Below are 25,472 nucleotides of genomic sequence, written 5' to 3'. Positions count from 1 at the left end.
TCCAAAAATTGCATCATTGCTTTTAGTATGGCATTGAAAAAAATCCGGTTCATATGATAAAATTATTACAGTTTTTTCTCTCTCCTGAAAACTTTTTGGTTTTGAACATACAGGGTTTTGCAGTGTGACTGTCGATATGTAAGTAAGAGAACGTTACGTATACGCACTGCTGCACTTGTGAAACAAAAAAGCAAGAATTGTTCGTACTTTGTAAGAAAGCGCTTCTTCACCAACGTATTAACTACCGCGAATACAGGAAGGTATGACGATTTGTGTAAGGTGATTGACAAGTGAAGGTGTCTCTTGATATTAGACAAGCTTCAGGGGTTGCGCGACTATTTGATACTTTAACTACTTATTTCCTACATTACTTCTGTTTCTTATAGCATGCTTAGTACTTATTTATAACGCAGAACACATATGCGGAATTTTATAGATTTAGCTCATTGTGTGCATACCTAAGCAAAGTTTGAGAAATGCGATAAGTGCGAGAAAATGTTATTGCCAAGGAAATTGCCACACACAAGTGATTCGAGAAATTCTTAGTATACTCCGATCTACATAGAAATGATGAGAAATTCAATTACATTTGCATTTAAATCCTTGAATCCAGAATCTTTAGGGTCCGACTGACGTCTTTTAGTGTCTACTCTAGCCAATTCTGCAGGATAACAATTAATAGTGACCAAAATCAAGAATACTCCCCATAAAGGAGAGAATTGAAATGCTGAACAAATAGCTTGTGTTGAATACCCAGAAACTTGGACATCCCAAAAGACATCTGACTTAAGAGGCTCCACTTCCCATAAACTTAAAAAGTAATTTATGAAGAAATGCGGCACACTAGAACTTAGCCATACGAAGAATAGAAGCACACACAAAAGGCTCTCAGCTACATCCCCAAAGAGGCGTCAAATTATTATGCCAACAAATGGACGGTAAACCGCGTTCTCGAAGACAAATGCCCTAAACTCGCAGTTGAAGAAAGCAATCTCTCGAGAGAGACGTGCTTGACTCTATCCTAACTTCAATCTGGATTTTGTAATAGGCTTATCTCTTACCTATCCAGATTCAACCCCGTCATACCCAATGCATGTCCCTTTTGTAATGGTTCTCCACATGACACAACAATTTTTTCAAATGCCATGTGGAAATTACGCCTCTAATAGCAGCACCATTATGGTCCAACCATCTTGAGACTGCAAGCTTCCTCGAAATCCCGCTAGAGTATATTTATGACAATATGTGTGTGATCACACCTAACGGATGGGCACTGCTATAAAAACAACCAAAACACAACCACCAATTTCTTATTAACATTCCATGAAACCATCGAACGCTTGTCAAAGCAAATGATTTCACCTGCATTGACAATAACTGGCCGCCAGCACGGAATTCATATACACTCAACGGGTATCACTGCGGCAGCTTGTATCTAAATATCTGGAAGTGTTTTTTAGTTATAATAGCAAGATCAAAACATGTACACTTCCGCGAACTCGAAGCCACTTTTAGTGCTGATACAAAACCCGAACAATCGAGATAGTCACCACATAATCACTGCCTAAGCGATCTTAGCTGGTCCGTAACAAATCACGCCAGCTATTCCTGTTTCACGATAACTGACGCTAATTGGGATCATCAAGCGAGGTCAAGTCTTCTTCCACTCTGCCTCTTACAGCCCAGTTTAGGTCTAATCTCTTCTTTGCTTCCTACAACCTGCGGTGTCGACTTGTCCGGAGCGTCTTCGTCCATTCGCATAACATGACCTAGCCAGCAAAGCATTTGGGCATTTATTCGCTGCACTTCCGTCTTTATACTAATATACGCATAAAGCTCAAACAGCCGGCATCACGGATGGGACTTAGCAAGGAAATTGAGACATAGCATCTTACAAGCGGCTTCTTTTCGCTCTGTCAAAGGCTGCTTTGAAGTCGACGAAAAATTGGTCAGTGTCGATTCTCTCATCGCGAGTCTTCTCCTGGATCTGGCGCATCGTGAAGATCTAGTCGATAGCAGATTTACCTGGTCTGAAGCCTCACTCATAAGATCCAATCAGTTTGTTGACTATGCGCTAGAGTCTTTCGAACAGTACGCTAGACAGAACCTTATACGCGATTTAAAGCAGGCTGATTCCGCGATAATTGGCGCGGCTTGCGGGATCATCTTTCTTGTCGCTAGGTTAGGTTAAAGGACTAAGCCGAGAAGTTGCATCCCAGCTTTACATTTGGGTCACATCATTGTGGTGTGCTTAAAGTAAGTAGCCCTTACTCTAACAGCTATGGCGGATCAAACCAGTTTGTGAAGTCAGTAAGAATTCAGCAACCGCCCTTATTTCGAGCTTGAATATCTACGCAACGTCGAACTAGTGCAAATCAGATGCATAGCATAGCAGCCAACTGCTAATATTGGACCAACAACGATTAAATCTGAGGTATATAAATTAATCAATCAAATGGATCCAACATATTAGAACCAACTGCGACTAAACTCAAGCTCAAGGTCTGCAAAGAGGTCATAGTACATAATCAGAACTGTTGTCTTCATCTGCGCTAGTATTAAACTAGTACGTTTCGCTGCAGATATCCGTCCATTATTCGAGCCTTCGAGTCGACTCACGGCTGTTCTAGTGATCGCGTCTAAAACAAAGGCCGCCTAAAACTTATTGTTAAACTGGCTCACGCTTAATGAAGACTCACTGATCAAATCGTGTGGAGCTTTATTTCTAGAACATGATGAATCCAACTTGATGATGATAGCGGAAAAATACTGAACGATTCCTAAACGCAAGTCGAAAAAAGTTAACAAAGGCAGGTTTCATAACTCGCAAGTAAACAAAAATTAGAGTTTGAAAAAGCAGCAAGTGTCAAGAGACCTAAGACTGATCAGTCAAAAGCTGCTTATGCGATACCTAACCCACAAATCACACACAAATTAAGGTAATTTGCAAAAGCAACAAGTCATTTAAATCTTTTAGTCATAGCAGTTTTAATTATTTTCTTTCCACGCCATTGTATACTTGTTTAGAGGCGATGTAGAAGAAAAAAGAAATTGAAAATGAGATGTAGGAAATAAACAAACAAATGTGAAAAGTACATAGTATGTAGTGGTATTTAAAGTAGGCACAACAATAATATTTTGCTTATTTGAATATCTACCTACAGTAGAAAAAGAAAATAGTCGTGAGTACAAAGTACTTATGAAGTTAGATGTGTAAACACGTCTAGGAAACTAATGTGGTTAACTAGAGTTCGCCCAAGGGTGAAGTTAAACCACAAAAAAGGTAACTCTACCAGAAACAGATAATTCTGGTTATATAAGAGGAGCTTCGTTGGCTGCTTATCGGTAACAACCGATACTTACAAGTTATTCTTTGATTATCGGTTTATTATTGGGGTATTGAATTATTATCGTCGATTTTCTGATTTGTTATCAGCTTGCTATCGATTTTTTATCAGCTCGTCATTGTCTTTTGAATGGTCTTTTATCGGCTTTTTATTGAAAGGTTACATATGTGTCATCGATTTTATATTGAAGTTTTATAGATAACTGTTTGATAAGAAACCGATTAGTCAACATTAACAAATCGATAACATGACTATAAAAAATTGGTTACAGCCCGATAACGAATCGATAACTTTTCGATAAAAAATCGATGCATTTTTAATAACAAAATCGATAACTTTCCGATACCAAACCGATAACAAATTTGTAACACTAAGGCTGACGGCAGATTGCTCGCTATAATCTATGCCCTACGAGAAGCAATTTTTATTTTCAGATATTTTGCAGGCTTGAAGTATTTCTCTCAATCTTCAAATCTTCTTCTGAAATCTTTTACAATTTACCATAAAAATAATTTTCATAGCTTTCTATCTTTATATTATAACAACGCTTCTCGCTTCCACTCTGTAGTTAACCAAAGAAAACAAATATATAAAATTTCGAAAACAAACTAATATAATTTTGATAGCATACGGATAAATTTCGCTAAGAAAGTTATTTTGATAACAACTCGATAACTTTTGCATTACACTCCGATAAGAAATTGGTAACTATGCGCTAACAAATTGATAGCATCTTGATAACATATCGATAAGCTTTCGATGACAAATCCAAAACTTTTCCAGAACAAATAACTTGTCTATTAAAAGGGAATTTAACTTGCCAATTAAAAATCGTTTTTTTTTATCTTCTTTAATTTTATTTTACTTTCGTTTCATCCTATTTCATTTCATTTAGTTTTGTTTTATTTTATTTTATTTTATTTGATTAATTCATTTCATCTTATTTTACTTTATCTTTTTTTATTTATCTTATTTATGCATTTTTATTTTATTTGATTTTATATTATTTTTTATCTTATTTAATTTTTTCTTAATTCATCTTATTTTATTTCATTTTTTATGGTTTTAATTTAGTTTAATTGTATTTTATTTTAGTTTATTTTATTTTATTATATTTACTTAAATTTTTTATTTAACTTTATTTTATTTTTTATTTTTGTCCTATTTTTTATCTTATTTTATTTTAAATATATATATTTTCTGTTGGTGAGCTCCAGGCCTCTTTTAAATAAAACAACTCGGTTTGTTGCTTGTATGTATTTAATTATTCGATATTTCGATCTCAATCTGAGATCATCATCAGGAATCTTCCGCTGTGATGCATTTTATTTCATTTCATTTTATTATATTTTACTTTTATTTTTTTTTTTTAATTATATTTTTTATTTTTTTTTTTCATAAAATTTTTTTATTTTACTTCCTTTCATATTATTTTATTTTGTTTTATATAATTTTATTTTATTTCATTACATTATATTTTATTTCATTTTAGTTTATTTCAATTTATTTTATTTTATCTTTTTTTAATTTGTTTTCTTTTATTTAATTTTGTTTCACTTTGTTTCATTTTATTTTTTATGTTTTTTTTTTATTTCAATTTATTTTATTTTAACCTTTTTTATTTTATTTGATTTTACTTTTATTTTACTTTTATTTTTATTTTTTTATTTAATTATTTTATTTCATTTATTTTATTTTATTTTATTCTATTTTTTTATTTTATTTTTTTTATTTTATTTTATTTTATTTTATTTATTTCATTTTTCACTGACCTCTTAACCCAAAATAGAAATATCGTAGGTTGTCCTTGCTATGATAAATTCAAGTTGTGAAAATAAACAAAATTGTTTGACAACCACGCACACTTAAATTTTTTTATTCAAAATCTAATGACAACAAAAAATTTAGTATCGCAAAAAATTACAATTTAACCGTTTTGAAAAAGGGTTGTGGACACGCCCTTTTTTTATAAATCTCTCTAAAATACTCCTAATTTATGACATAAATCAAACAAAAATCGGGCAATACTAACTAAAAAGCTTAGTAAAAATTTGGTTATAATTTGGAAAATGGGCTGGTCAAATCAGTTGGTCACCACGTTTACTTAATAAAATAATGTTTTCAAACTCTAATGGTGGAAAAAATTCAACGCCCTGCGTTATGTAACTAAATTATTATGATATTTTACCTCAGTAGTGATATGATGTACGAAAATTTAAAAATAAATACAAATTTGGTATATTTTGGAAAATGGGCGTATCATCGCCCACATCTGGTAGGAGAAGATTAAAAAGTTTTGCAAGTCGTAAATCAGTAGCGTTAGGACCACTTTGCAGTTTTCTAGAATTATCTTATAACTTTAAACGAGCAATTCTTGTTTGTTTGTATAGCCGAACGATCTCGGGAACGGCTCAACCGATTTAAATGAAATTTGGCACAGAGATAATGTATCACCTTCTAAGACTTTCTATCTAGGTGCTGCCACTCAGAATGTTTCGCAAGGTTGCCGCCTATTCGAAATTAAAAAAGTGCATGAGATATGCCGATATAGGTATCAAACGAAAGGTATTTCACTCCGCATTACAATAGGGACATTTTTGAGTAGGGTTGTCATTTAAGGTTGCCACCTATTCGAAATAAAAAAAATTGCATGAGATATGCCGATATGGGTATCAAACGAAAGGTATTTCAATCGGCATTACAATAGGGACATTTTTGAACAGGGTTGCCGTTTAGGGTCGCCACCTATTCGAAATTAAAAAAAAGTGCATGAGATATGCCGGTATGGGTATCAAACGAAAGGTATTTCAATCCGCATTATAATAGGGACATTTTTGAGCAGGATTGCCGTTTAGTGTTGTCACCTATTCGATAATAAAAAAAAATTGCATGAGATATGCCGATATGGGTATCAAACGAAAGGTATTTCACTTCGCATTACAATAGGGACATTTTTGAGTAGGGTTGCCATTTAAGGTTGCCACCTATTCTAAATTAAAAAAAAAAGAAACGTTGCCAGCACAACGAAACGTTGCCAAGCAAAGCTCGGTCGCCCAGATACTGATTATTGGAATTATAAATAGATCTGAGAAAAATTCATTAACTTCCACGCCCACTTTTTCTTAAAAAGTTGTTTAAAATTTTAATGTTGCCAAGGGATTTATGACACGTAAGTATATTACAATTATAGATATTTAGTGCAAAGCACGAAAATGTTAACAGTATTTTGAATGCTCCTGGTACGCTGCTTTTTGTTAAGCTCTTCACAAAATTTTCAGTACCAAATTCGAACAAAAAGCGACCAATTTTAATGAGACTTCGTAAGGATATTGTTTCTACGAATCTTTTATAGCTTCTTACCGAAGACGATTTTTGCATGTGTATAAGATGTATATTTCAGCTTTAATAACATTTGATGTTCGTAAAATTTCTTCTTAAATGTATCTTTTATATATATATAGCACACAGCTGGGTATATAATGTTCAGTTTCGCTCGAACTTCCTCTCTTCCTTATTTGTTTTTTTTTAGTTGTACTATGAAACTCGAAAATGATAATACTGAAAGGTGGCATCGCACACGTTTATTTTTCTGCAGAAATGTATAGTCCAGCCCGTCTAGTTTACTTTTAATTTGCGTTTGAAGGTTGAACTGAGCACAAAGTCATGGCCACAGTCATTATATAATTCCGAAACTTTCATAAAGGCATTCAGATTAACTGTGACTCACTGAAGTGAATAAATGATAGACATGATAGGTAGACATCAACATAGGCTAGTGAATTAAAATGCAGCGGCTACGCTGGCTAAGCCATGTTATGCGAATGAAAGACGACGCTCCGGCTTAGAAAGTGTTTCTATCGGAACCCGCTAATGGAAGCAGAGAAAAAGGGCAGCCCCCACTGCCGCTGGAAGAACCAGCTGGAAAACGATTTAAACTCGCTTGGTGTGGCCAATTGGCGCCAGTTGGCAGAGCGAAGAAGCCACTGGCGCGCCTTGTTGGACGATCATAGCAGTTTAAACGTAAGCGCCAATTAAGTAAGATAGGATAGGAATTTTGATGGATAAAAACTTACTCATTGCGTTATACATAATTTGTTGTTGTTGTTGTTGATGTAGCAGTGCTTCGCCCTATCCAATAGGTGCGACCGATCACAAATTGTCATCAATATACATAATTTGCCCCTAAGCTTTTTTTTTTAAACTCAAACAAGTAAAGGTGTCTAAGTTCGTAACTGTACATTTGAATGATAAAAAATTATTTTCAGGCCTTGAGCTCGATTCAAACCCGCGAACTTACAAATCAGTAGGCCGATATAACAACAAAAATTGTTAATACATCCCAGAGCACGGGGAAAAAAGTGTCAATAAAATATGACACTATGGCAGCGTTGCCATCAAACAAGTCCAATTTTCACATCCATTCTGCAACAGATGTCGCAGTGTTGTGAATATCAATTGGCACGAACAAGAATAGAAGTGGAATTAATGAAGACAAACAAAAAACCGCTGTGATGGCTGGATGGTTATAGCAGCGGCGCCTAAACGTTGCCGATGAAGGAATTTAGCAGTTCCCGAAATGGATCTATACAACGAGCTTTGGCAGTTGTCTAAATTTTTTCTTTCTTCTATTCTAATTTAAAAATTTTTTCAATTAGGAAAAAATTTATCATAACAATAATAATGATAAACAATTATTTTCAGGCGTTGAGCTCGATTCAAACCCGCGAACTTACAAATCAGTAGGCCGATATAACAACAAAAATTGTTAATACATCCCAGAGCACGGGGAAAAAAAGTGTCAATAAAATATGACACTATGGCAGCGTTGCCATCAAACAAGTCCAATTTTCACATCCATTCTGCAACAGATGTCGCAGTGTTGTGAATATCAATTGGCACGAACAAGAATAGAAGTAGAATTAATGAAGACAAACAAAAAACCGCTGTGATGGCTGGATGGTTATAGCAGCAGCGCCTAAACGTTGCCGATGAAGGAATTTAGCAGTTCCCGAAATGGATCTATACAACGAGCTTTGGCAGTTGTCTAAATTTTTTCTTTCTTCTATTCTAATTTAAAAATTTTTTCAATTAGGAAAAAATTTATCATAACAATAATAATGATAAAAAATTATTTTCAGGCGTTGAGCTCGATTCAAACCCGCGAACTTACAAATCAGTAGGCCGATATAACAACAAAAATTGTTAATACACCCCAGAGCACGGGGAAAAAAGTGTCAATAAAATATGACGCTATGGCAGCGTTGCCATCAAACAAGTCCAATTTTCACATCCATTCTGCAACAGATGTCGCAGTGTTGTGAATATCAATTGGCACGAACAAGAATAGAAGTAGAATTAATGAAGACAAACAAAAAACCGCTGTGATGGCTGGATGGTTATAGCAGCGGCGCCTAAACGTTTCCGATGAAGGAATTTAGCAGTTCCCGAAATGGATCTATACAACGAGCTTTGGTAGTTGTCTAAATTTTTTCTTTCTTCTATTCTAATTTAAAAATTTTTTCAATTAAGGAAAAATTTATCATAACAATAATAATGATAAAAAATTATTTTCAGGCCTTGAGCTCGATTCAAACCCGCGAACTTACAAATCAGTAGGCCGATATAACAACAAAAATTGTTAATATTTGTAAAATTTATTTTATCACAAGTGGGCGGTGTTACGCCCATTTCCAAAAATGTTTTCAAATTATTATCAATTCAATATATATCAAATTATTATTATTATATCATTCCACACATCAAATTTCAATATTCTAAGTGTATTATTTGCTTGATAATGAGATTGTTGTTATTTATATAAAAACTGGGCGTGGTTATCATCCGACTTCACTGATTTGCAATACTAATCTATTCTGGGTCCAGATAAGCGCGTGTACTGAATTCGGTGAAGATATCTCAATATTTGCACAAGTTATCGTGTTAATGGACGGACACACGGACGTGGCTTGATTAAATGTGTGCAAAGCACGCTAAGTATAAAAAGAAAAGTATTTCAAGCGATTTATATAGTTAAACTTAAAGATGTTACGATCCCTGATTTGAGCTTTGGAGCTAATCACATTTCATTATCTAAAAGCCTACATACATAAATGTATATGCAAATGTAAGCCAAATTTAAATACGAGGTTTTGAGAATTTAGGAAATAATGCATAAGATTACAAGATCGAAAGCACAACTGTAATAATTCTATTAGCGCCCAAGCATTATCATTTTAATTGGTTCTTTGTCCATCGTTTTATATTGACGCCAATTGTAAGACCGGATAGACTCAGACGTTGACGTTTAAGCTACGCTGAGACGTTTCTTAGAATTCCCTTCAGGAAAAAATTTGCATAACTACAGACAACAACAAGTTACTTATGATGTTTCGAGACTATCTTTATAAAAGGTAACTAGTTTTGGTTATCGAGACGCGAAGAGGGAAAAGTGGTTTGCAGAAAAAACCATGAGGCCGAACAGCAAAGAACTTCTGATACTTATTGATGGTAACATTGTTCGAAAATTGTACCAAACACTCCAGAAATTATTAAAAGCATATTACAATACAAGGTTACAGCATTTTCAGGTCAGATTAAATGCATTTTTTAACTCAAACAAAACCTTTTTATATCAAAAGAAGCTTTTTTAAGTCAAAAGAAATTTCTTCAAACCAAATGCCTTTTTACCAAATCAAATACAACTTTTAAAACCAAATGAAACTTTTTTCAAAAAAAATTTAACTTTTTTCAAATCAAACGAAATTTTTTTAAAACTAAATTAAACGTTTTCAAATCAATTTAAACTATTTTCAAACAAAATGAAGCTTATTTCTTTTTTTTTTTACTTTTTTAATTAAATTAAACCTTTCTCAAATAAACAAAAAATAAAAATAAAGAAAAATTTTAAAAATATTGTGACGAATATTAGTGACACTAAGAGATACTCCCATCACTAATCTGATACTAAGTAAATAAAGCCACAACAACAATAAAGCAAGCTGTTTCACTTGTATGTACGTAAACAAATTAATCATTGTCTGCACACATACGTGCGGGGCAACATCAGCCGCTCACACATACACACGCATATGGATACAAATTGCGAAAATACGTGTATATAGCTAGTAAATAAGCATCAGGTTCACGAAATTACTAGACCTTAGGAGAAATGGGTGAACGAGGAAACCGAAGAGTATAAAAGCGGCACAGGCTGAGGCATCACAAATCAGTTTGATTTAAGCATTTCATCTGTGGAGCAGTAACAGTGTTATTTTTGAAAAGTACTTCAATAAAGGCCATTTTGCATTATTGAATAGTGGTGTTATTTATTCGACAGTTTAGTGATTCGAACGTTAGCAAAAGATTGCAAATAAGGGGAATTGCAGTAAATTCGTTACAATATAATAAAATAAAATTTTAATAAAAATAAAAAATTTGGTATTAAAAAAAATGTAACTCTTTTCAAACCAAATTAACTTTTTTCAAGTAAAATGAACTTTTTTAAAATTAATTTAAACCTTCCTCAAATAAAATTAAACTTTCAAATCAAATGGATATTTTTGCAATTCAAATTAAACTTTTTTTAAAAATCAAATCAAGCTTTTTTCAAGTCAAATGTAGTTTTTTTTTTTAATTTTAAAAATAGAATAAAAACAAGTAAGGAAGGCTAAGTTCGGGTGTAACCAAACATTACATACTCAGCTGAGAGCTTTGGAGACAAAATAAGGGAAAATCACTATTTAGCAAAATGAACCTTGGGTAACCCTGGAATGTGTTTGTATGACATGGATTCCAAATGGAAGGTATTAAAGAGTATTTAAAAAGGGAGCGCGCCATAGTTCTATAGGTGGACGCAATTTCAGGATATCGCCATAAAGGTGGACCAGGGGTGAATCTAGAACGTGTTTTGTTCGATATGGGTATCAAATGAAAGGTGTTAATGATTATTTAAAACGTAGTGGGCCTTAGTTCTATAGGTGGACACCTTTTCGAGATATCGCAATAAGGGTGGACCAGGGGTGACTCTAGAATATGTTTGTACGATATGGGTATCAAATTAAAGGTATTAATGAGGGTTTTAAAAGGGAGTAGCCCTTAGTTGTATATGTGAAGGCGTTTTCGAGATATCGACCAAAATGTGGACCAGGGTTACCCAGAACATTTTCTGTCAGGTACCGCTAATTTATTTATATATGTCATATCACGAACAGTATTCCTGCCAAAATTCCAAGGGCTTTTGATTTCGCCCTGCAGAACTTTTTCATTTTCTTCTACTTAATATGGTAGGTTTCACACCCATTTTACAAAGTTTTTTCTAAAGTTATATTTTGCGTCAATAAACCAATCCAATTACCATGTATCATCTCTTTTTTCATTTTTCGTAATTTTCGATATCGGAAAAATGGGCGTGGTCATAGTCGGATTTCGGCCATATTTTATACCAAGATAAAGCGAGTTCAGATAAGTACGTGAACTAAGCTTAGTTAAGACATATCGATTTTTGCTCAAGTTATCCTGTTAACAGCCGAGCGGAAGGACAGACGGTCGACTGTGTATAAAAACTGGGCTTGGCTTCAACCGATTTCGCCCATTTTTACAGAAAACAGTTATCGTCATATAATCTATGCACCCACCAAATTTCACAAGGATTGGTAAATTTTCGTTCGACTTATGGCCTTAAAAGTATTCTAGACGAATTAAATGAAAAAAGGCGGAGCCACGCCCATTTTGAAATTTTCTTTTATTTTTGTATTTTGTTGCACCATATCATTACTGAAGTTGAATTTTGGCATAATTTAATTATATACTGTAAAGTTTTTAAATTTTTGGTTAAAATTTGACTTTAAAAAAAAAATTTTTAAAAGCGGGCGTGCTCGTCATCCGATTTTCTAATTTTTATTTAGCACACATATAGTAATAGGAGTAACGTTCCTGCCAAATTTCATCATGATATCTTCAACGACTGCCAAATTACAGCTTGCAAAACTTTTAAATTACCTTCTTTTAAAAGTGGGCGGTGCCACGCCCATTTGTTCAAAACTTTAATAATTTTCTACAACCTACATACCAAATTTCATCAAGATACCTCAAAATTTCCTCAAGTTATCGTGTTTACGGACGGACGGACGGACGGACATGGCTAAATGAATTTATTTGTTCACTCTGTGAGCTCTGCTCAGCTGAGTATAAAAATTTTAATAAAAATAAAAAATTAGGTATTAAAAAAAAATTTTACTCTTTTCAAACCAAATTAACCTTTTTTCAAGTAAAATTAACTTTTTTAAAATTAAGTTAAACATTCCTCAAATAAAATTAAACTTTTTTCAAATCAAATGAATCTTTTTGCAATTCAAATGAAACTTTTTTTAAATTAAATTAAACACTTCTCAAATTAAGTTCAATTTTTATCAAATCAAATATAGCTTTTTTCAAGTCAAATGAAAATTTTTTTAATTAAAATTAAACCTTTCTCAAATAAAATTAAACTTTTTCATATCAAATGAAATAATTTTTTTTGGCTGATGCCATCTACAGGTTTTGAACCTTGCCTTTAATAGAAACTATTGTGCTTTTACAAAAGTACTATGGTAGGTTCATGTACGTATTTGTATTAGGGTGGACCAAGTAAAAAAGTTTCTTTTCGTATAGTAGAAGTGTCGGGATTTAGTTGAATACGAAGATATGCCTCATCGTGATATAGGTTACAAGTATAGAAGTAGCTCAGCACTAGAAATTTAAATTAAAAGCCGAATTTTTTACAACCTATTTTTTTAGATATCTTGAAGAATATTTCAACTTTAAAAGAAATAATAATTTTTTATCTGCCCCACCTTTATATGTATACATTTATGAAGCTACCACAGCCTTCTTTTAAAAGCCCAATATTGTTTGGGTGTAAGAGCAAGTACCTACTGTCATCGAGCCAAGAGTCGTGGGATTTAAGGAGTTGCTAAGCGTAAAACAAAGCTTTATAGCTTCAAAGCTTCCGCAACCCAATTACCTACCTCACGTACAGGAAATCCTGTGAAGAATCACTCTTGCCAATAAATGCTAAATGCAATTTGGACGAAAATCATGCTCTTTAAGTCACTTATCGTACCCGTCCTGTTATATGGTGCAAAAGCATGGACCATGACAACATCAGATGAAGCGGCTCAGGGAGTGTTTGAGAGAAAAGTTCTTCGAAAGATTTATGGAACTCTACGCATTGGCGATGGCGAGTACCGAAGAAAATTTAATGATGAACTGTACGAGCTTTACGTAGACATCAACATAGTCCGACGAATTAAAACGCAGGGGCTGCGCTGGCTAGGCGAATGAAATATGACGCTCCGGCTATGAAAGTGTTTTTATCAGAACCCGCCTATGGCAGCAGAGGATGACGACAGCCCTCACTCCGCTGGAATGACCAGGTGGAAAACGATTTAAACTCTCTTGGTGTGACCAATTTGGCCTTGTTGGACGGCCATAACCGTTTATACGGTTAAGCGCCAATTAAGTAAGTAAGAGCAAGCCTGAAAACCTGTGGATGTCATGAGACAAAAATTTATTTCATTTGATATGAAAAAAAAATTTTGTTAATTTGCAAATAGTTTCATTCGGTTTGAAAAATGTAGTCTATCTCTTCTTTTTTAAGGACTAACAGTTTTGAGATCTGCGGCAATATTAATATACCATTTCATTTTCATGAAAGCTATAAAAATATTCATTTGACCTCAAAATGCTAACGAATCAAAAACTAGCCCTTAAAATTGATAAGAAAGAAAAACAAAAGGCAAAGGAAGCAAATCAAATCGAGAAGAATGTAAAAAAAAAAATATTCGCAACAGAGTGTTTAATTATTCATACAGTTAGTTGTACAGTTACAATAGACGAAATCAATCATTCATATTTTGTCCTTTTATTTTTCACATTTATTTGTTACACATAATTCATATTGCTGTTGTTGTTTCTTGGTGCCTTAATTAGACATTGTGTGGTAAATAAAATAGCATAAAAAATAACGGTTATAATATAAATAGTAAGAACTGAAGCGTGTAGCTAATTACAAATGTACAAATAAATAATTACAGTGGCGGTTGAGAAAATAGCATCGATATACTAAGTTTTTTTTTATATTGGAGAAAACTAGCCGACAAAAAAGGAAGTCGGTGCAAGTGCCAAAACTTGCACATTGTAAAAGTCAAATGATATGAGCAACAAAACTGTGTATTCGAAAATAATATAAAAAAAAATTTAATAAAAATTTGAAAATTTTTTTGTATAACTTTTTAAACTTGCTGTGAATTTTGTTTTAGTTACTGAATTTGAACTCGTAAGGAAAAAAAGCATTATTTTTTTAAAAGAAAATGAAGACAACAATTAAGATAAAAGTAGACGAGTCGGACCCGTGCGCATTTTGCGCAACCAATATAAAAGTCTCTTATCAAATATCAACAGATATCAGCTGTTCTACCAATCAATTAAACTTACAACAACTGCCGGTAATGCAGTGCATATATTCACAATAGTGCCATAGTACAAATAAATTTCTTTGCGTACTCACAATCCTTTATTTTTAACAAACTATTTTAATAAAATATAGCTAAACAAAAGCACTACGACCAAAATTGCCCGAAGCTCACTAATAGCCCGAGTCTCCATCTTTGCAACCAAAACTTTATTTATAGATTTGGATTCCAAATAAGAGCGAAAAAGGGACCTCTACATAAAAACAGCAATTAGAAATAATATATATGATTATATAATCGAAACGTCAACAATATGAATAAAATAGTTTGGCAAGGCCTTACTTATTGAAGTCAATGCCAAATGATGAATCTCGGTTATTAAACTAATAGCCCGAATCTCTATCTTTACAACCAAAACTTTATTTATAGATTTGGATTCCAAATAAGAGCGAAAAAGCAACCCGTACATAAAAACAGCAATTAGAAAAAATATATATATGGTGTGAATACTGTCAAAGATAAAGGTGTGCTATTAAGGTGGAAGCCACTGTTCTTATGTACGTCTGCTTGAACCAGAGCGTCCCTGCAAGAAATTCAGCTAACCGTAAAAAAATAAGTATTATGCGTATGAACTTACCCAAATGTTCCACGTATTTTTTTTTTGCGCAATCTACGTAGCTTTTGCTGTTGTTTTTGCAATAACGGCTTATGCTGCTCAAATTGTAATTGTTATTATTAGTTTTGTTTTATTTGCTTTTAATGGGTAATTGTTGGTCAGCTAAGCGTACATTAAACCTTCGCAAATTGCACCAAATTTAATACATCGAGTAATTGGCGTTGGTTTTGTATTATTTTATTGTTTTAGTTTTTTTGTTTTTTTTTTGCTTGATGATATGAAATTGTTGCTACACTTCGGATAGTTTTAATATGATTTTATCTCACGCTTTGTAACGATTTTAAATGCTGGTTCGATTTTTAGAAGTTCGAATATTTATAAATGTTTTTTGTTATTGAATTGCAAAGATCTTATCGAATATATGAACCAGAAAAGTGAATAAATGGAAATAGTACAGAGTGGCACTCAAATTAAGTCACAAGCCTCAACACAGGTTTGGCAGCGGAGCAGTTAGAGGGTACTTGCATTTAACAACGGCTATCATGTTGGTTCAGGGGGCTTCCAGGAAGCAGGGCCGCTTACCCCCGGGCAGTTGCAGATGTGGTGAACTACCATTTCCTCCTCTTCTTTGCAACTCCTGCAGCGTCGACAATAAGGCGCTCCTAACCTTTCTAACCGTTTAGACGGTTAAGCGCCAATTAAGTAAGTAAGTAAGTAACCTTTCTGGATTCCACTTATAAGGAAGTGTAAGTAGCCATCCTTCGTCGGTTTCACTGCAGATGTGCTCTTTTAGCATACGCTTGCATGTGACAAGGGGCATACCTAAGCGTTCTTTGTCATAAAGAATCTGCCTGGTAGTACCTTATCCTAGTGAGTTCATCTGCTGTCCCTGTGTCAAGGGGCCCAGGGTTTCATGTACCCTGTTTTGTTGGGCAACCTCTTGAAGAGATCAGCGACTGTTTAGTTTTAGCTCAGAATTGAACGAGTAAAAGCCAAGAGATTTTATAGCCGTCTGGTGGCTTCCATAATGGCTGATAAATATGCCTGGAGTCTTTGTTATTAACTTAAATTTTTCAAATTTTTAATATTTTAAAAATTTTTGAAATTTTTAAATTGAAGCTATTTTTTTAAGTAGAAATTTATGTACATGTGTTTATGATTTTTATTTTGAATATTTTTTTTTTATTTGGTATATATATATCCCACATATATAGCATGCCAAAAAAATGAATATTTTCAATAAATAACAAGTAAGGAAGGCTAAGTTCGGGTGTAACCGAACATTACATACTCAGTTGAGAGCTATGGAGACAAACTAAGGGAAAATCGCCATGTAGGAAAATGAATCTAGAGTAACCCTGGAATGTGGTTGTATGACATGTGTATCACATGGGGAGTATTAAAGAGTATTTAAAGAGGGAGTGGGCCATAGTTCTATAGGTGGACGCCATTTAGGGATATCGCCATAAAGGTGGACCAGGGCTGACTCTAGAATTTGTTTGTACGATATGGGTATCAAATGAAAGGTGTCACTGGGCATTTTAAGAGGGAGTGGGCCTTAGGTCTATAGGTGGACGCCTTTTCGAGATATCGCCATTAAGGTGGGCCAGGGGTGACTCTAGAATGTGTTTGTACGATATGGGTATCAAATGAAAGGTGGTAATGAGTATTTTAAAAGGGAATGGGCCTTAGTTCTATAGATGAACGCCTTTTCGAGATATCGCCATAAAGGTGGACCAGGGGTGACTCTAGAATATGTTTGTACGATATGGGCATCAAATGAAAGGTGTTAATGGGTATTTTAAAAGGGAATGGGCTTTAGTCCTATAGGTGAACGCCTTTTCGAGATATCGCCATAAAGGTGGACCAAGGGTGACTCTAGAATGTTTGTACGATATGGGTATCAAACGAAAGGTGTTACTGAGCATTTTAAGAGGGAGTGGGCCTTAAGTCTATAGGTGGACCCCTTTTCGAGATATCGCCATTAAGGTGGGCCAGGGGTGACTCTAGAATGTGTATGTACGATATGGGTATCAAATTAAAGGTATTAATGACGGTTTTAAAAGCGAGTGGCCCTTAGATCTATATGTGAAGGCGTTTTCGCGTAATCGACCAAAATGTGAACCAGGGTGATCCAGAAAGTCATCTGTCGGGTACTGCTAATTTATTTATATATGCAATACCACGAACAGTATTCCTGCCAAGATTCCAAGGGCTGTTGATTTCGCCCTGTAGAACTTTTTCATTTTCTTCTACTTAATATGGTGTCACACCCATTTTACAAAGTTTTTTCTAAAGTTATATTTTGCGTCAATAAACCAATCAAATTACCATGTTTCATCCCTTTTTTCGTATTTGGTATAGAATTATGGAATTTTTTTTTTTCATTTTTCGTAATTTTCGAATCGAAAAAGTGGGCGTGGTTATAGTCGGATTTCGGCCATTTTTTATACAAAGATAAAGTGAGTTCAGATAAGTACGTGGACTAAGTTTAGTAAAGATATATCAGTTTTTGCTCAAGCTATCGTGTTAACGGCCGAGCGGAACGACAGACGGTGGACTGTGTATAAAAACTGGTTGTGGCTTCAACCGATTTCTCCCATTTTCACAGAAAACAGTTACCGTCATAGAGTCTATGCCCCTACCAAATTTAAGAAGGATTGGTAAATTTTTGTTCGACTTATGGCATTAAAGGTATTCTAGACAAACTAAATGAAAATGGGCGGAGCCACGCCCATTTTGAAATTTTCTTTTATGTTTGTATTTTGTTGCATCATCTCATTACTGGAGTTGAATGCTGACTTAATTTACTTATATACAGTAAAGATATTAAATTTTTTGTTAAAATTTGACTTTTAAAAAATGTTTTTTAAAAAAGTGGGCGTGTTGTTCTTCCGATTTCGCTAATTTTTATTTAGCGCATATATAGTAATAGTACTAACGTTCTTGCCAAATTTCATCATGATATCTTCAACGACTGCCAAATTACAGCTTGCAAAACTTTTAAATTACCTTCTTTTAAAATGGGCGGTGCCACGCCCATTGTCCAAAATCTTACTAATTTTCTATTCTGCTTCAAAAGGTTAACCCATCTAACAAGTTTCATCGCTTTACCCGTCTTTGACAATGAATTATCGCATTTTTTCGGTTTTTCGATATTTTCGATATCGAAAAAGTGGGCGTGGTTATAGTCCGATATCGTTCATTTTAAATAGCGATCTGAGATGAGTGCCCAGGAACCTACATACAAAATTTCATCAAGATATCTCAAAATTTACTCAAGTTGTCGTGTTAACGGACAGACGGACGGATGGACGGACATGGCTCAATCAAATTTTTTTTTCGATACTGATGATTTTGATATATGGAAGTCTACATCTATCTCGATTCCTTTATACCTGTACAACCAACCGTTATCCAATCAAAGTTAATATACTCTGTGAGCTCTGCTCAACTGAGTATAATAAATTTTAGATATAATTTTTTCTTTATATAATTAAATTTTTAAAATGTTATTTCATGCTATTTCATATTTTGCTGAAAACATTTAAATTATTAAATAAAAACCAGCATAAAAAATCTTTTTTTATACTCAGTTGAGCAGAGCTCACAGAGTATATTAAGTTTGATTGGATAACGGTTGGTTGTACATATATAAAGGAATCGAGATAGATATAGACTTCCATATATCAAAATAATCAGGATCGAAAAAAAATTTGATTGAGCCATGCCCGTCCGTCCGTCCGTCCGTCCGTCCGTTAACACGATAACTTGAGTAAATTTTGAGGTAACTTGATGAAATTTGGTACGTAGGTTTCTGAGCACTCATCTCAGATCGCTATTTAAAATGAACGAAATCGGACTATAACCACGTCCACTTTTTCGATATCGAAAATTTCGTAAAACCGAAAAAGTGCGATAATTCATTACCAAAGATAGATAAAGCGACGAAACTTGGTAGATGAGTTGAATTTATGACGCAGAATAGAAAATTAGTAAAATTTTGGACAATGGGCGTGGCACCGCCCACTTTTAAAAGAAGGTAATTTATAAGTTTTGCAAGCTGTAATTTGTCAGTCGTTGAAGATATCATGATGAAATTTGGCAGGGACGTTACTCCTATTACTATATGTACGCCTAATAAAAATTAGCATAATCGGAGAAGGACCACGCCCACTTTAAAAAAAAAATTTTTTTAAAGTAAAATTTTAACAAAAAATTTAATATCTTTACAGTATATAAGTAAATTATGTCAACATTCAACTCCAGTAATGGCATGGTGCAACAAAATAAAAAATTAAAGAAAATTTCAAAATGGGCGTGGCTCCGCCCTTTTTCATTTAATTTGTCTAGGATACTTTTAACGCCATAAGTCGAACAAAAATTAACCAATCCTTTTGAAATTTGGTAGGGGCATAGATTTTATGATGTTAACTCTTTTTTGTGAAAACGGGCGAAATCGGTTTACGCCACGCCCAGTTTTTATACACAGTCGTTCGTCTGTCCTTCCGCATGGCCGTTAACACGATAACTTGAGCAAAAATCGACATATCTTTAATGAACTTAGTTCACGTACTTACTTGAACTCACTTTATTTTGGTATGAAAAATGAACGAAATCCGACAATGACCACGCCCACTTTTTCGATATCGAAAATTAAAAAATGAAAAAAATGCCATAATTCTATACCAAATACGAAAAAAGGGATGAAACATGGTGAGGTAATTGGATTGGTTTATTGACACGAAATATAACTTTAGAAAAAACTTTATAAAATGGTTGTGACACCTACCATATTAAGTAGAAGAAAATGAAAAAGTTCCGCAGGGCGAAATAAAAAACCCTTAAAATTTTGGCAGGTATTACATATATAAATAAATTAGCGGTATCCAACAGATGATGTTCTGTGTCACCCTGGTCCACATTTTGCTCGCGATCTGGAAAACGCCTTCACATATACAACTACCACCACTCCCTTTTAAAACTCTCATTAATACCTTTAATTTGATACCCATATCGTACAAACACATTCTAGAGTCACCCTGGTCCACCTTTATGGCGATATTTCGAAACGGCGTCCACCCATAGAACTAAGGCCCACTCCCTTTTAAAATACTCATTAACACCTTTCTTTTGATACCCGTATTGTACAAACAAATTCTAGGGTCACCCCTGGTCCACCTTTATGGCGATATCTCGAAACGGCGTCCACCTATGGAACTAAGGATTACTCCCTTTTAAAATACTCATTAACACTTTTCGTTTGATACCCATATTGTACAAACAAATTCTAGGGTCACCCCTGGCCCACCTTTATGGCGGTATCTCGAAACGGCGTCCACCTATGGAACTAAGGATTACTCCCTTTTAAAATACTCATTAACACCTTTCATTTGATACCCATATCGTACAAACGCATTCTAGAGTCACCCCTGGTCCACCTTTATGGCGATATCTCGAAAAGGCGACCACCTATACAACTACCACCACTCCCTTTTAAAACCCTCCTTAATACCTTTAATTTGATACCCATATCGTACAAACAAATTATAGGGTCACACCTGGTCCACCTTTATGGCGATATCTCGAAACGGCGTCCACCTGTGGAACTAAGCATCACTCCCTTTTAAAATACTCATTAACACCTTTCTTTTGATACCCATATTGTACAAACAAATTCTAGGGTCACCCCTGGTCCACCTTTATGGCGATATCTCGAAAAGGCGTCCACCTATGGAACTAAGGGTTACTCCCTTTTAAAATACTCATTAACACCTTTCATTTGATACCCATATCGTACAAACGCATTCTAGAGTCAACCTGATCCACCTTTATGGCTATATCCCTAAATGGCGTCCACCTATAGAACTATGGCCCACTGCCTCATAAAATACTCTTTAATGCCTTTCATTTGATACACATGTCATACAAACACATTCCAGGGTTTCCCTCGGTTCATTTTCCTACATGGTTATTTTCCCTTATGTTGTCACCATAGCTCTCAACTGAGTATGTAATGTTCGGTTACACCCGAACTTAACCTTCCTTACTTGTTTTTATTTCATTTTGTATTTTTATGATTTTTTTTTAATTTTACGGAAATTAAATTGAATTCATATTATGCTGGCACAAATTTAAGACTTTATTTTTAAATTTTCTTTACAAATCAAAGCCTTTTAAAAATTTCAAATCTAAAATAATTTTTTATATTTAAGATAATTTTTTTCTATGCGATCAAAAATCCAATAGCTCACTCTCACTTCCACCGTTTCTGAAAAATATTCAAATTTTTTGGATTTTTAAAATATGTTTGTTTTTAAAAATTTCCCAACTCATATAAAAAAAATAAATGTAAGGCGCGATAACCTCCGAAGGATCTAAGGCCGAGCTTCTCTTCCAATTTGCGTCGTGCTCCTCTCGATTTTCCTTACAAATTGGCCGGACGGGACCTACATGTTTTATGCCGACTCCGAACGGCATTTGCAAGGCAGATGTGTTTTCACTGAGAGCTTTTCATGGCAGAAATACACCCGGAGCGCTTGCCAAACACTGCCGAAGGGCGGGCCCGCTTAGAACAATTTTCTTCTAATTGAAAAATCTTATTTCTAAAATGTTGATCTTGCTTTGCCCGGGGTTTGAACCCAGGGAATACGGTGTGGTAGGCGGAGCACGCTAACATCATACCACGCTAACATCCCAACTCATATATAGCACTTTTAATCGTCCACAATCTGCAGCTCCTTTTTATATAAATTCTCAAATATTTCTAAGCATTATTATATGTAGGCACATTTCTGATTAAGAATTTTTTTTTTAATTTTTTTTTTTTTTGAAGATTGGAGATGGTCGAAATAAATACCAGTATGAAATTGCAAAAATTAATTTCAAATTGGTAATACATCCCAGAGCACGGGGAAAAAAGTGTCAATAAAGCATTGCCATCAAACAAGTCCAATTTTCACATCCATTCTGCAACAGATGTCGCAGTGTTGTGAATATCAATTGGCACGAACCAGAATAGAAGTAGGATTAATGAAGACAAACAAAAAACCGCTGTGATGGCTGGATGGTTATAGCAGCAGCGCCTAAACGTTGCCGATGAAGGAATTTAGCAGTTCCCGAAATGGATCTATACAACGAGCTTTGGCAGTTGTCTAAATTTTTTCTTTCTTCTATTCTAATTTAAAAATTTTTTCAATTAAGAAAAAATGTATCATAACAATAATAATGATAAAAAATTATTTTCAGGCCTTGAGCTCGATTCAAACCCGCGAACTTACAAATCAGTAGGCCGATATAACAACAAAAATTTCAAATTTATTTAAATTAAATTTTAAATTTTTATTTTATTTATTTATTATATGTTTGTATGTTAAATGGTGTGTAAAAATCTTAAATTTATTTATTTATTTAAATTTTATATTCTTAATTTTTTGGGCTATTTTTAGTATATATATTTCTTTAAATTGCTTTTTAATTTTTTATATTGTTTTTTTTTCTGATTTAAAAACTATTTGCAGACATATTTAAAATTATAATTTATGTACACTTTAAGCTTTTTAAGTCTCTTTTGTGTTTTTTTTTTTATGATCTTTTTCATATGTATTATTTTATTCCTTATGCTATCTTAGAATTTCAGATAAGCATATATAATATAAATACTTATGGTTGAAACTTAAAACAAATTAGTTCTGAAAAATTTGGAAATTTAAGTTCAGGCATTTAGAATCCTGAGAAGATCCTGAGTAAACCCCCGCGTAAACTAAAATCAAAAATTTTAGAAACAAGTCTTTTCACTTAGAAGAAAATTTTTCTAAGCGGGGTGACCCCTCGGCCGTGTTTGGAAAGCACTACGAGTGAATTTGCGCCATAAAAATCTTCTCAGTGAAAACTCATCTGCCATCCCGCCAATTTGTAGGAAACAATAAGTGGAGCACGACGCAAATTAGAAGAGAAGCTCAGCCTTAAATCTCTTCGGAGATTATCGCACCTTGCATTTATTATTATTTTTTTTTTTGTAATGTATTAAATTTTTTTTTTTGTTATTCCGTTTGCAAACCTAAAATTACGATTTTTCAGCTCCAAAATATATAAATATTCTCAAGTTTTTTTTTGTTATTCCGTTTGCAAACTTGAATTTTAATATTTGAATTTTTCAGAACTAATTTTTTTTGTAAGTTACATCATACTTCCACCGTTTGAAAAATTTCGAAAAATGATCGGGAAGTGATTTTAAAATCATGTTTATTTGTGGAAGTTCTTGAATTCATATTAAGCCTTTTTGCGTTGGCTTTGAAATTCAGCTGCTTTTCATTTTAATTCTTAAATATTTAGTTTATATTTTAGCACATTTCAGTTGCAGAAATATAAATTATTCTTCAATTCCTTTTGATGTTGTTTTTTATAATTAGTGATATTATGTAAGTATGTATGGACATTTAAATATTAGTGTTAAATTATTTAAATTCTTAAGTTTTAGTTTTTTTTTTTCAATATAAATTTTTTTTAAATTTTGTTTACCACTTTAATATATATATATTTTTTCATTTTAACTACTTATATTGAATATATGAGTTTATATAAATTCTGGAGTTTATTTTTATTTTATTATATTTTTGTTTTTTCAATTGTGTTTTCTTATGATTTTTTATTGCTTTTGAGTTTTTTTTTCTTCTTTTTATACCTATCTTATTTCAATCACCACCAACGCACGCCAAACAAGAACTATTCAAAGTCATCAACAGTAAACCAGTAAATTCTGCAATCGATACTTAGCTGACATTAACAACACAGCAACAACAAAATTAGAAAACAAAAATATAAAAAAAAAAAATATCTTAAGTTTTCTATTCACAGTTCTTGATTCGACTGATTTTTTTTTCGTGCTTTAATGTTTAGTTGAGTGGTCAATTTAGTAGCCAAAGTCGCACCATAACAAAGAGAATAAAAGTTAACAACGGAAAGTTAAAAAAAAAGCAAAAACAAAAAAGATCTAATCCACCTGCAGTTGCAATGCCATCGAGTGTTTACCAACAACTTAAGCGCATAAACATGCAATGCCAAACAAATACATGCAAAATGTACAAATCAAAATGCAAATAAACAAAACGCACACAGGCGCATACACATACATATATATGTGTGTATTTTTGTATCTACTGGTAGTTAGAACGAAAGTGGCTAAGACAAGCGAGGCGCAAGCCAAAAGAGGCACACAAGTCTCTCACCTTCAAAGAACGAGCCAATTTTGTTGTATTGGTTGTTTTTTGTTGCAACAATAAGTTTTATATTACAGTGTAATAAGACAATATACATACATATATATGTATGTATGTGCAATAAAATCAACTGCTTTTGAAGATTTTGATTCGCTCAATGTTATTTTTCACAAATTCAAAATTATTCTAGTTTTCAGTAAATTTTTTTTTTCACTTAAATAGTTGCCAATTTCGGTTTGTCACTTGTCAGTTTTTTGTATATTTAATAAATATTATCTTCACACGTTGTTGTTATTTTTGACATTTTTTAGATTTGTTAATCTTTGGGTTTTTTGTTATAATTTATTTTTTTGATAATATCTACTCTTATTCGTAATTTATCACCTTTATTTTACCGCTTTGATTGCGATTTTTTCTAACCGTTTTTTTCCTACTTTGCGTTTTTGTTATTATTTAATTGCTATTCACTTATTTTTATTGTTGTAGTTAGCTGCTTGTGTTGCTATTGCTGCCACGACGAAGTACGAATTGCGACTGAAGTCTCAACACGGTTTTGCATGTGATTTTATTAACCAAGTATAGTTATGCCTTAGCAGAGTTGCCACCATTCATTGTGGTGAAGTTGAAATTTATGTTACGTATACGTAATAACCAAGCTTTGTATTTGCTGAGATCTAAGCGTGCAAGTTAATGAGAATGAATGAATTGAGATGGTTTGTGTTTGTTTAGACATGTCACAGCTGATTGTTATGAGTAAAAGTAAAAGTCTCTTGAAAACGTTAAAAAATGGGAACTACTCGCGTACTGTATACGGAAGACTTGATTGTTAAAGTTTGTTTTT

The 25,472-nt window shown here is 33.5% G+C and overlaps 1 protein-coding gene across 6 annotated transcripts in view; it reads right to left on the bottom strand.

Moving 5' to 3' along the window:
• Window positions 1-25,171, bottom strand: part of LOC137251714 (Ig-like and fibronectin type-III domain-containing protein 1) — a 132,539-nt gene extending 107,368 nt beyond the window's left edge. For 2 of the 6 annotated variants that reach the window (XM_067786499.1, XM_067786506.1), the window contains exons 1-2: window positions 25,016-25,171; window positions 15,435-15,760 (exon numbers count right to left, since the gene is read on the bottom strand). The gene's annotated coding sequence lies outside the window, so the exon portion shown is untranslated. Of the gene's footprint in view, window positions 1-15,434; window positions 15,823-24,640 lie in introns of all 6 variants that reach the window. The other 4 variants (XM_067786503.1, XM_067786502.1, XM_067786504.1 and 1 more) reach the window with 4 other exon arrangements.
• Between the last annotated feature and the right edge of the window lie 301 nt (window positions 25,172-25,472).

This window comes from Eurosta solidaginis, chromosome 5 (assembly GCF_040869045.1).
Source record: "Eurosta solidaginis isolate ZX-2024a chromosome 5, ASM4086904v1, whole genome shotgun sequence".
NCBI lineage: Eukaryota > Metazoa > Arthropoda > Insecta > Diptera > Tephritidae > Eurosta > Eurosta solidaginis.
The sequence above is the reverse complement of the archived record's forward strand: the minus strand, read 5'-3'. Positions and strand labels throughout refer to the sequence as shown.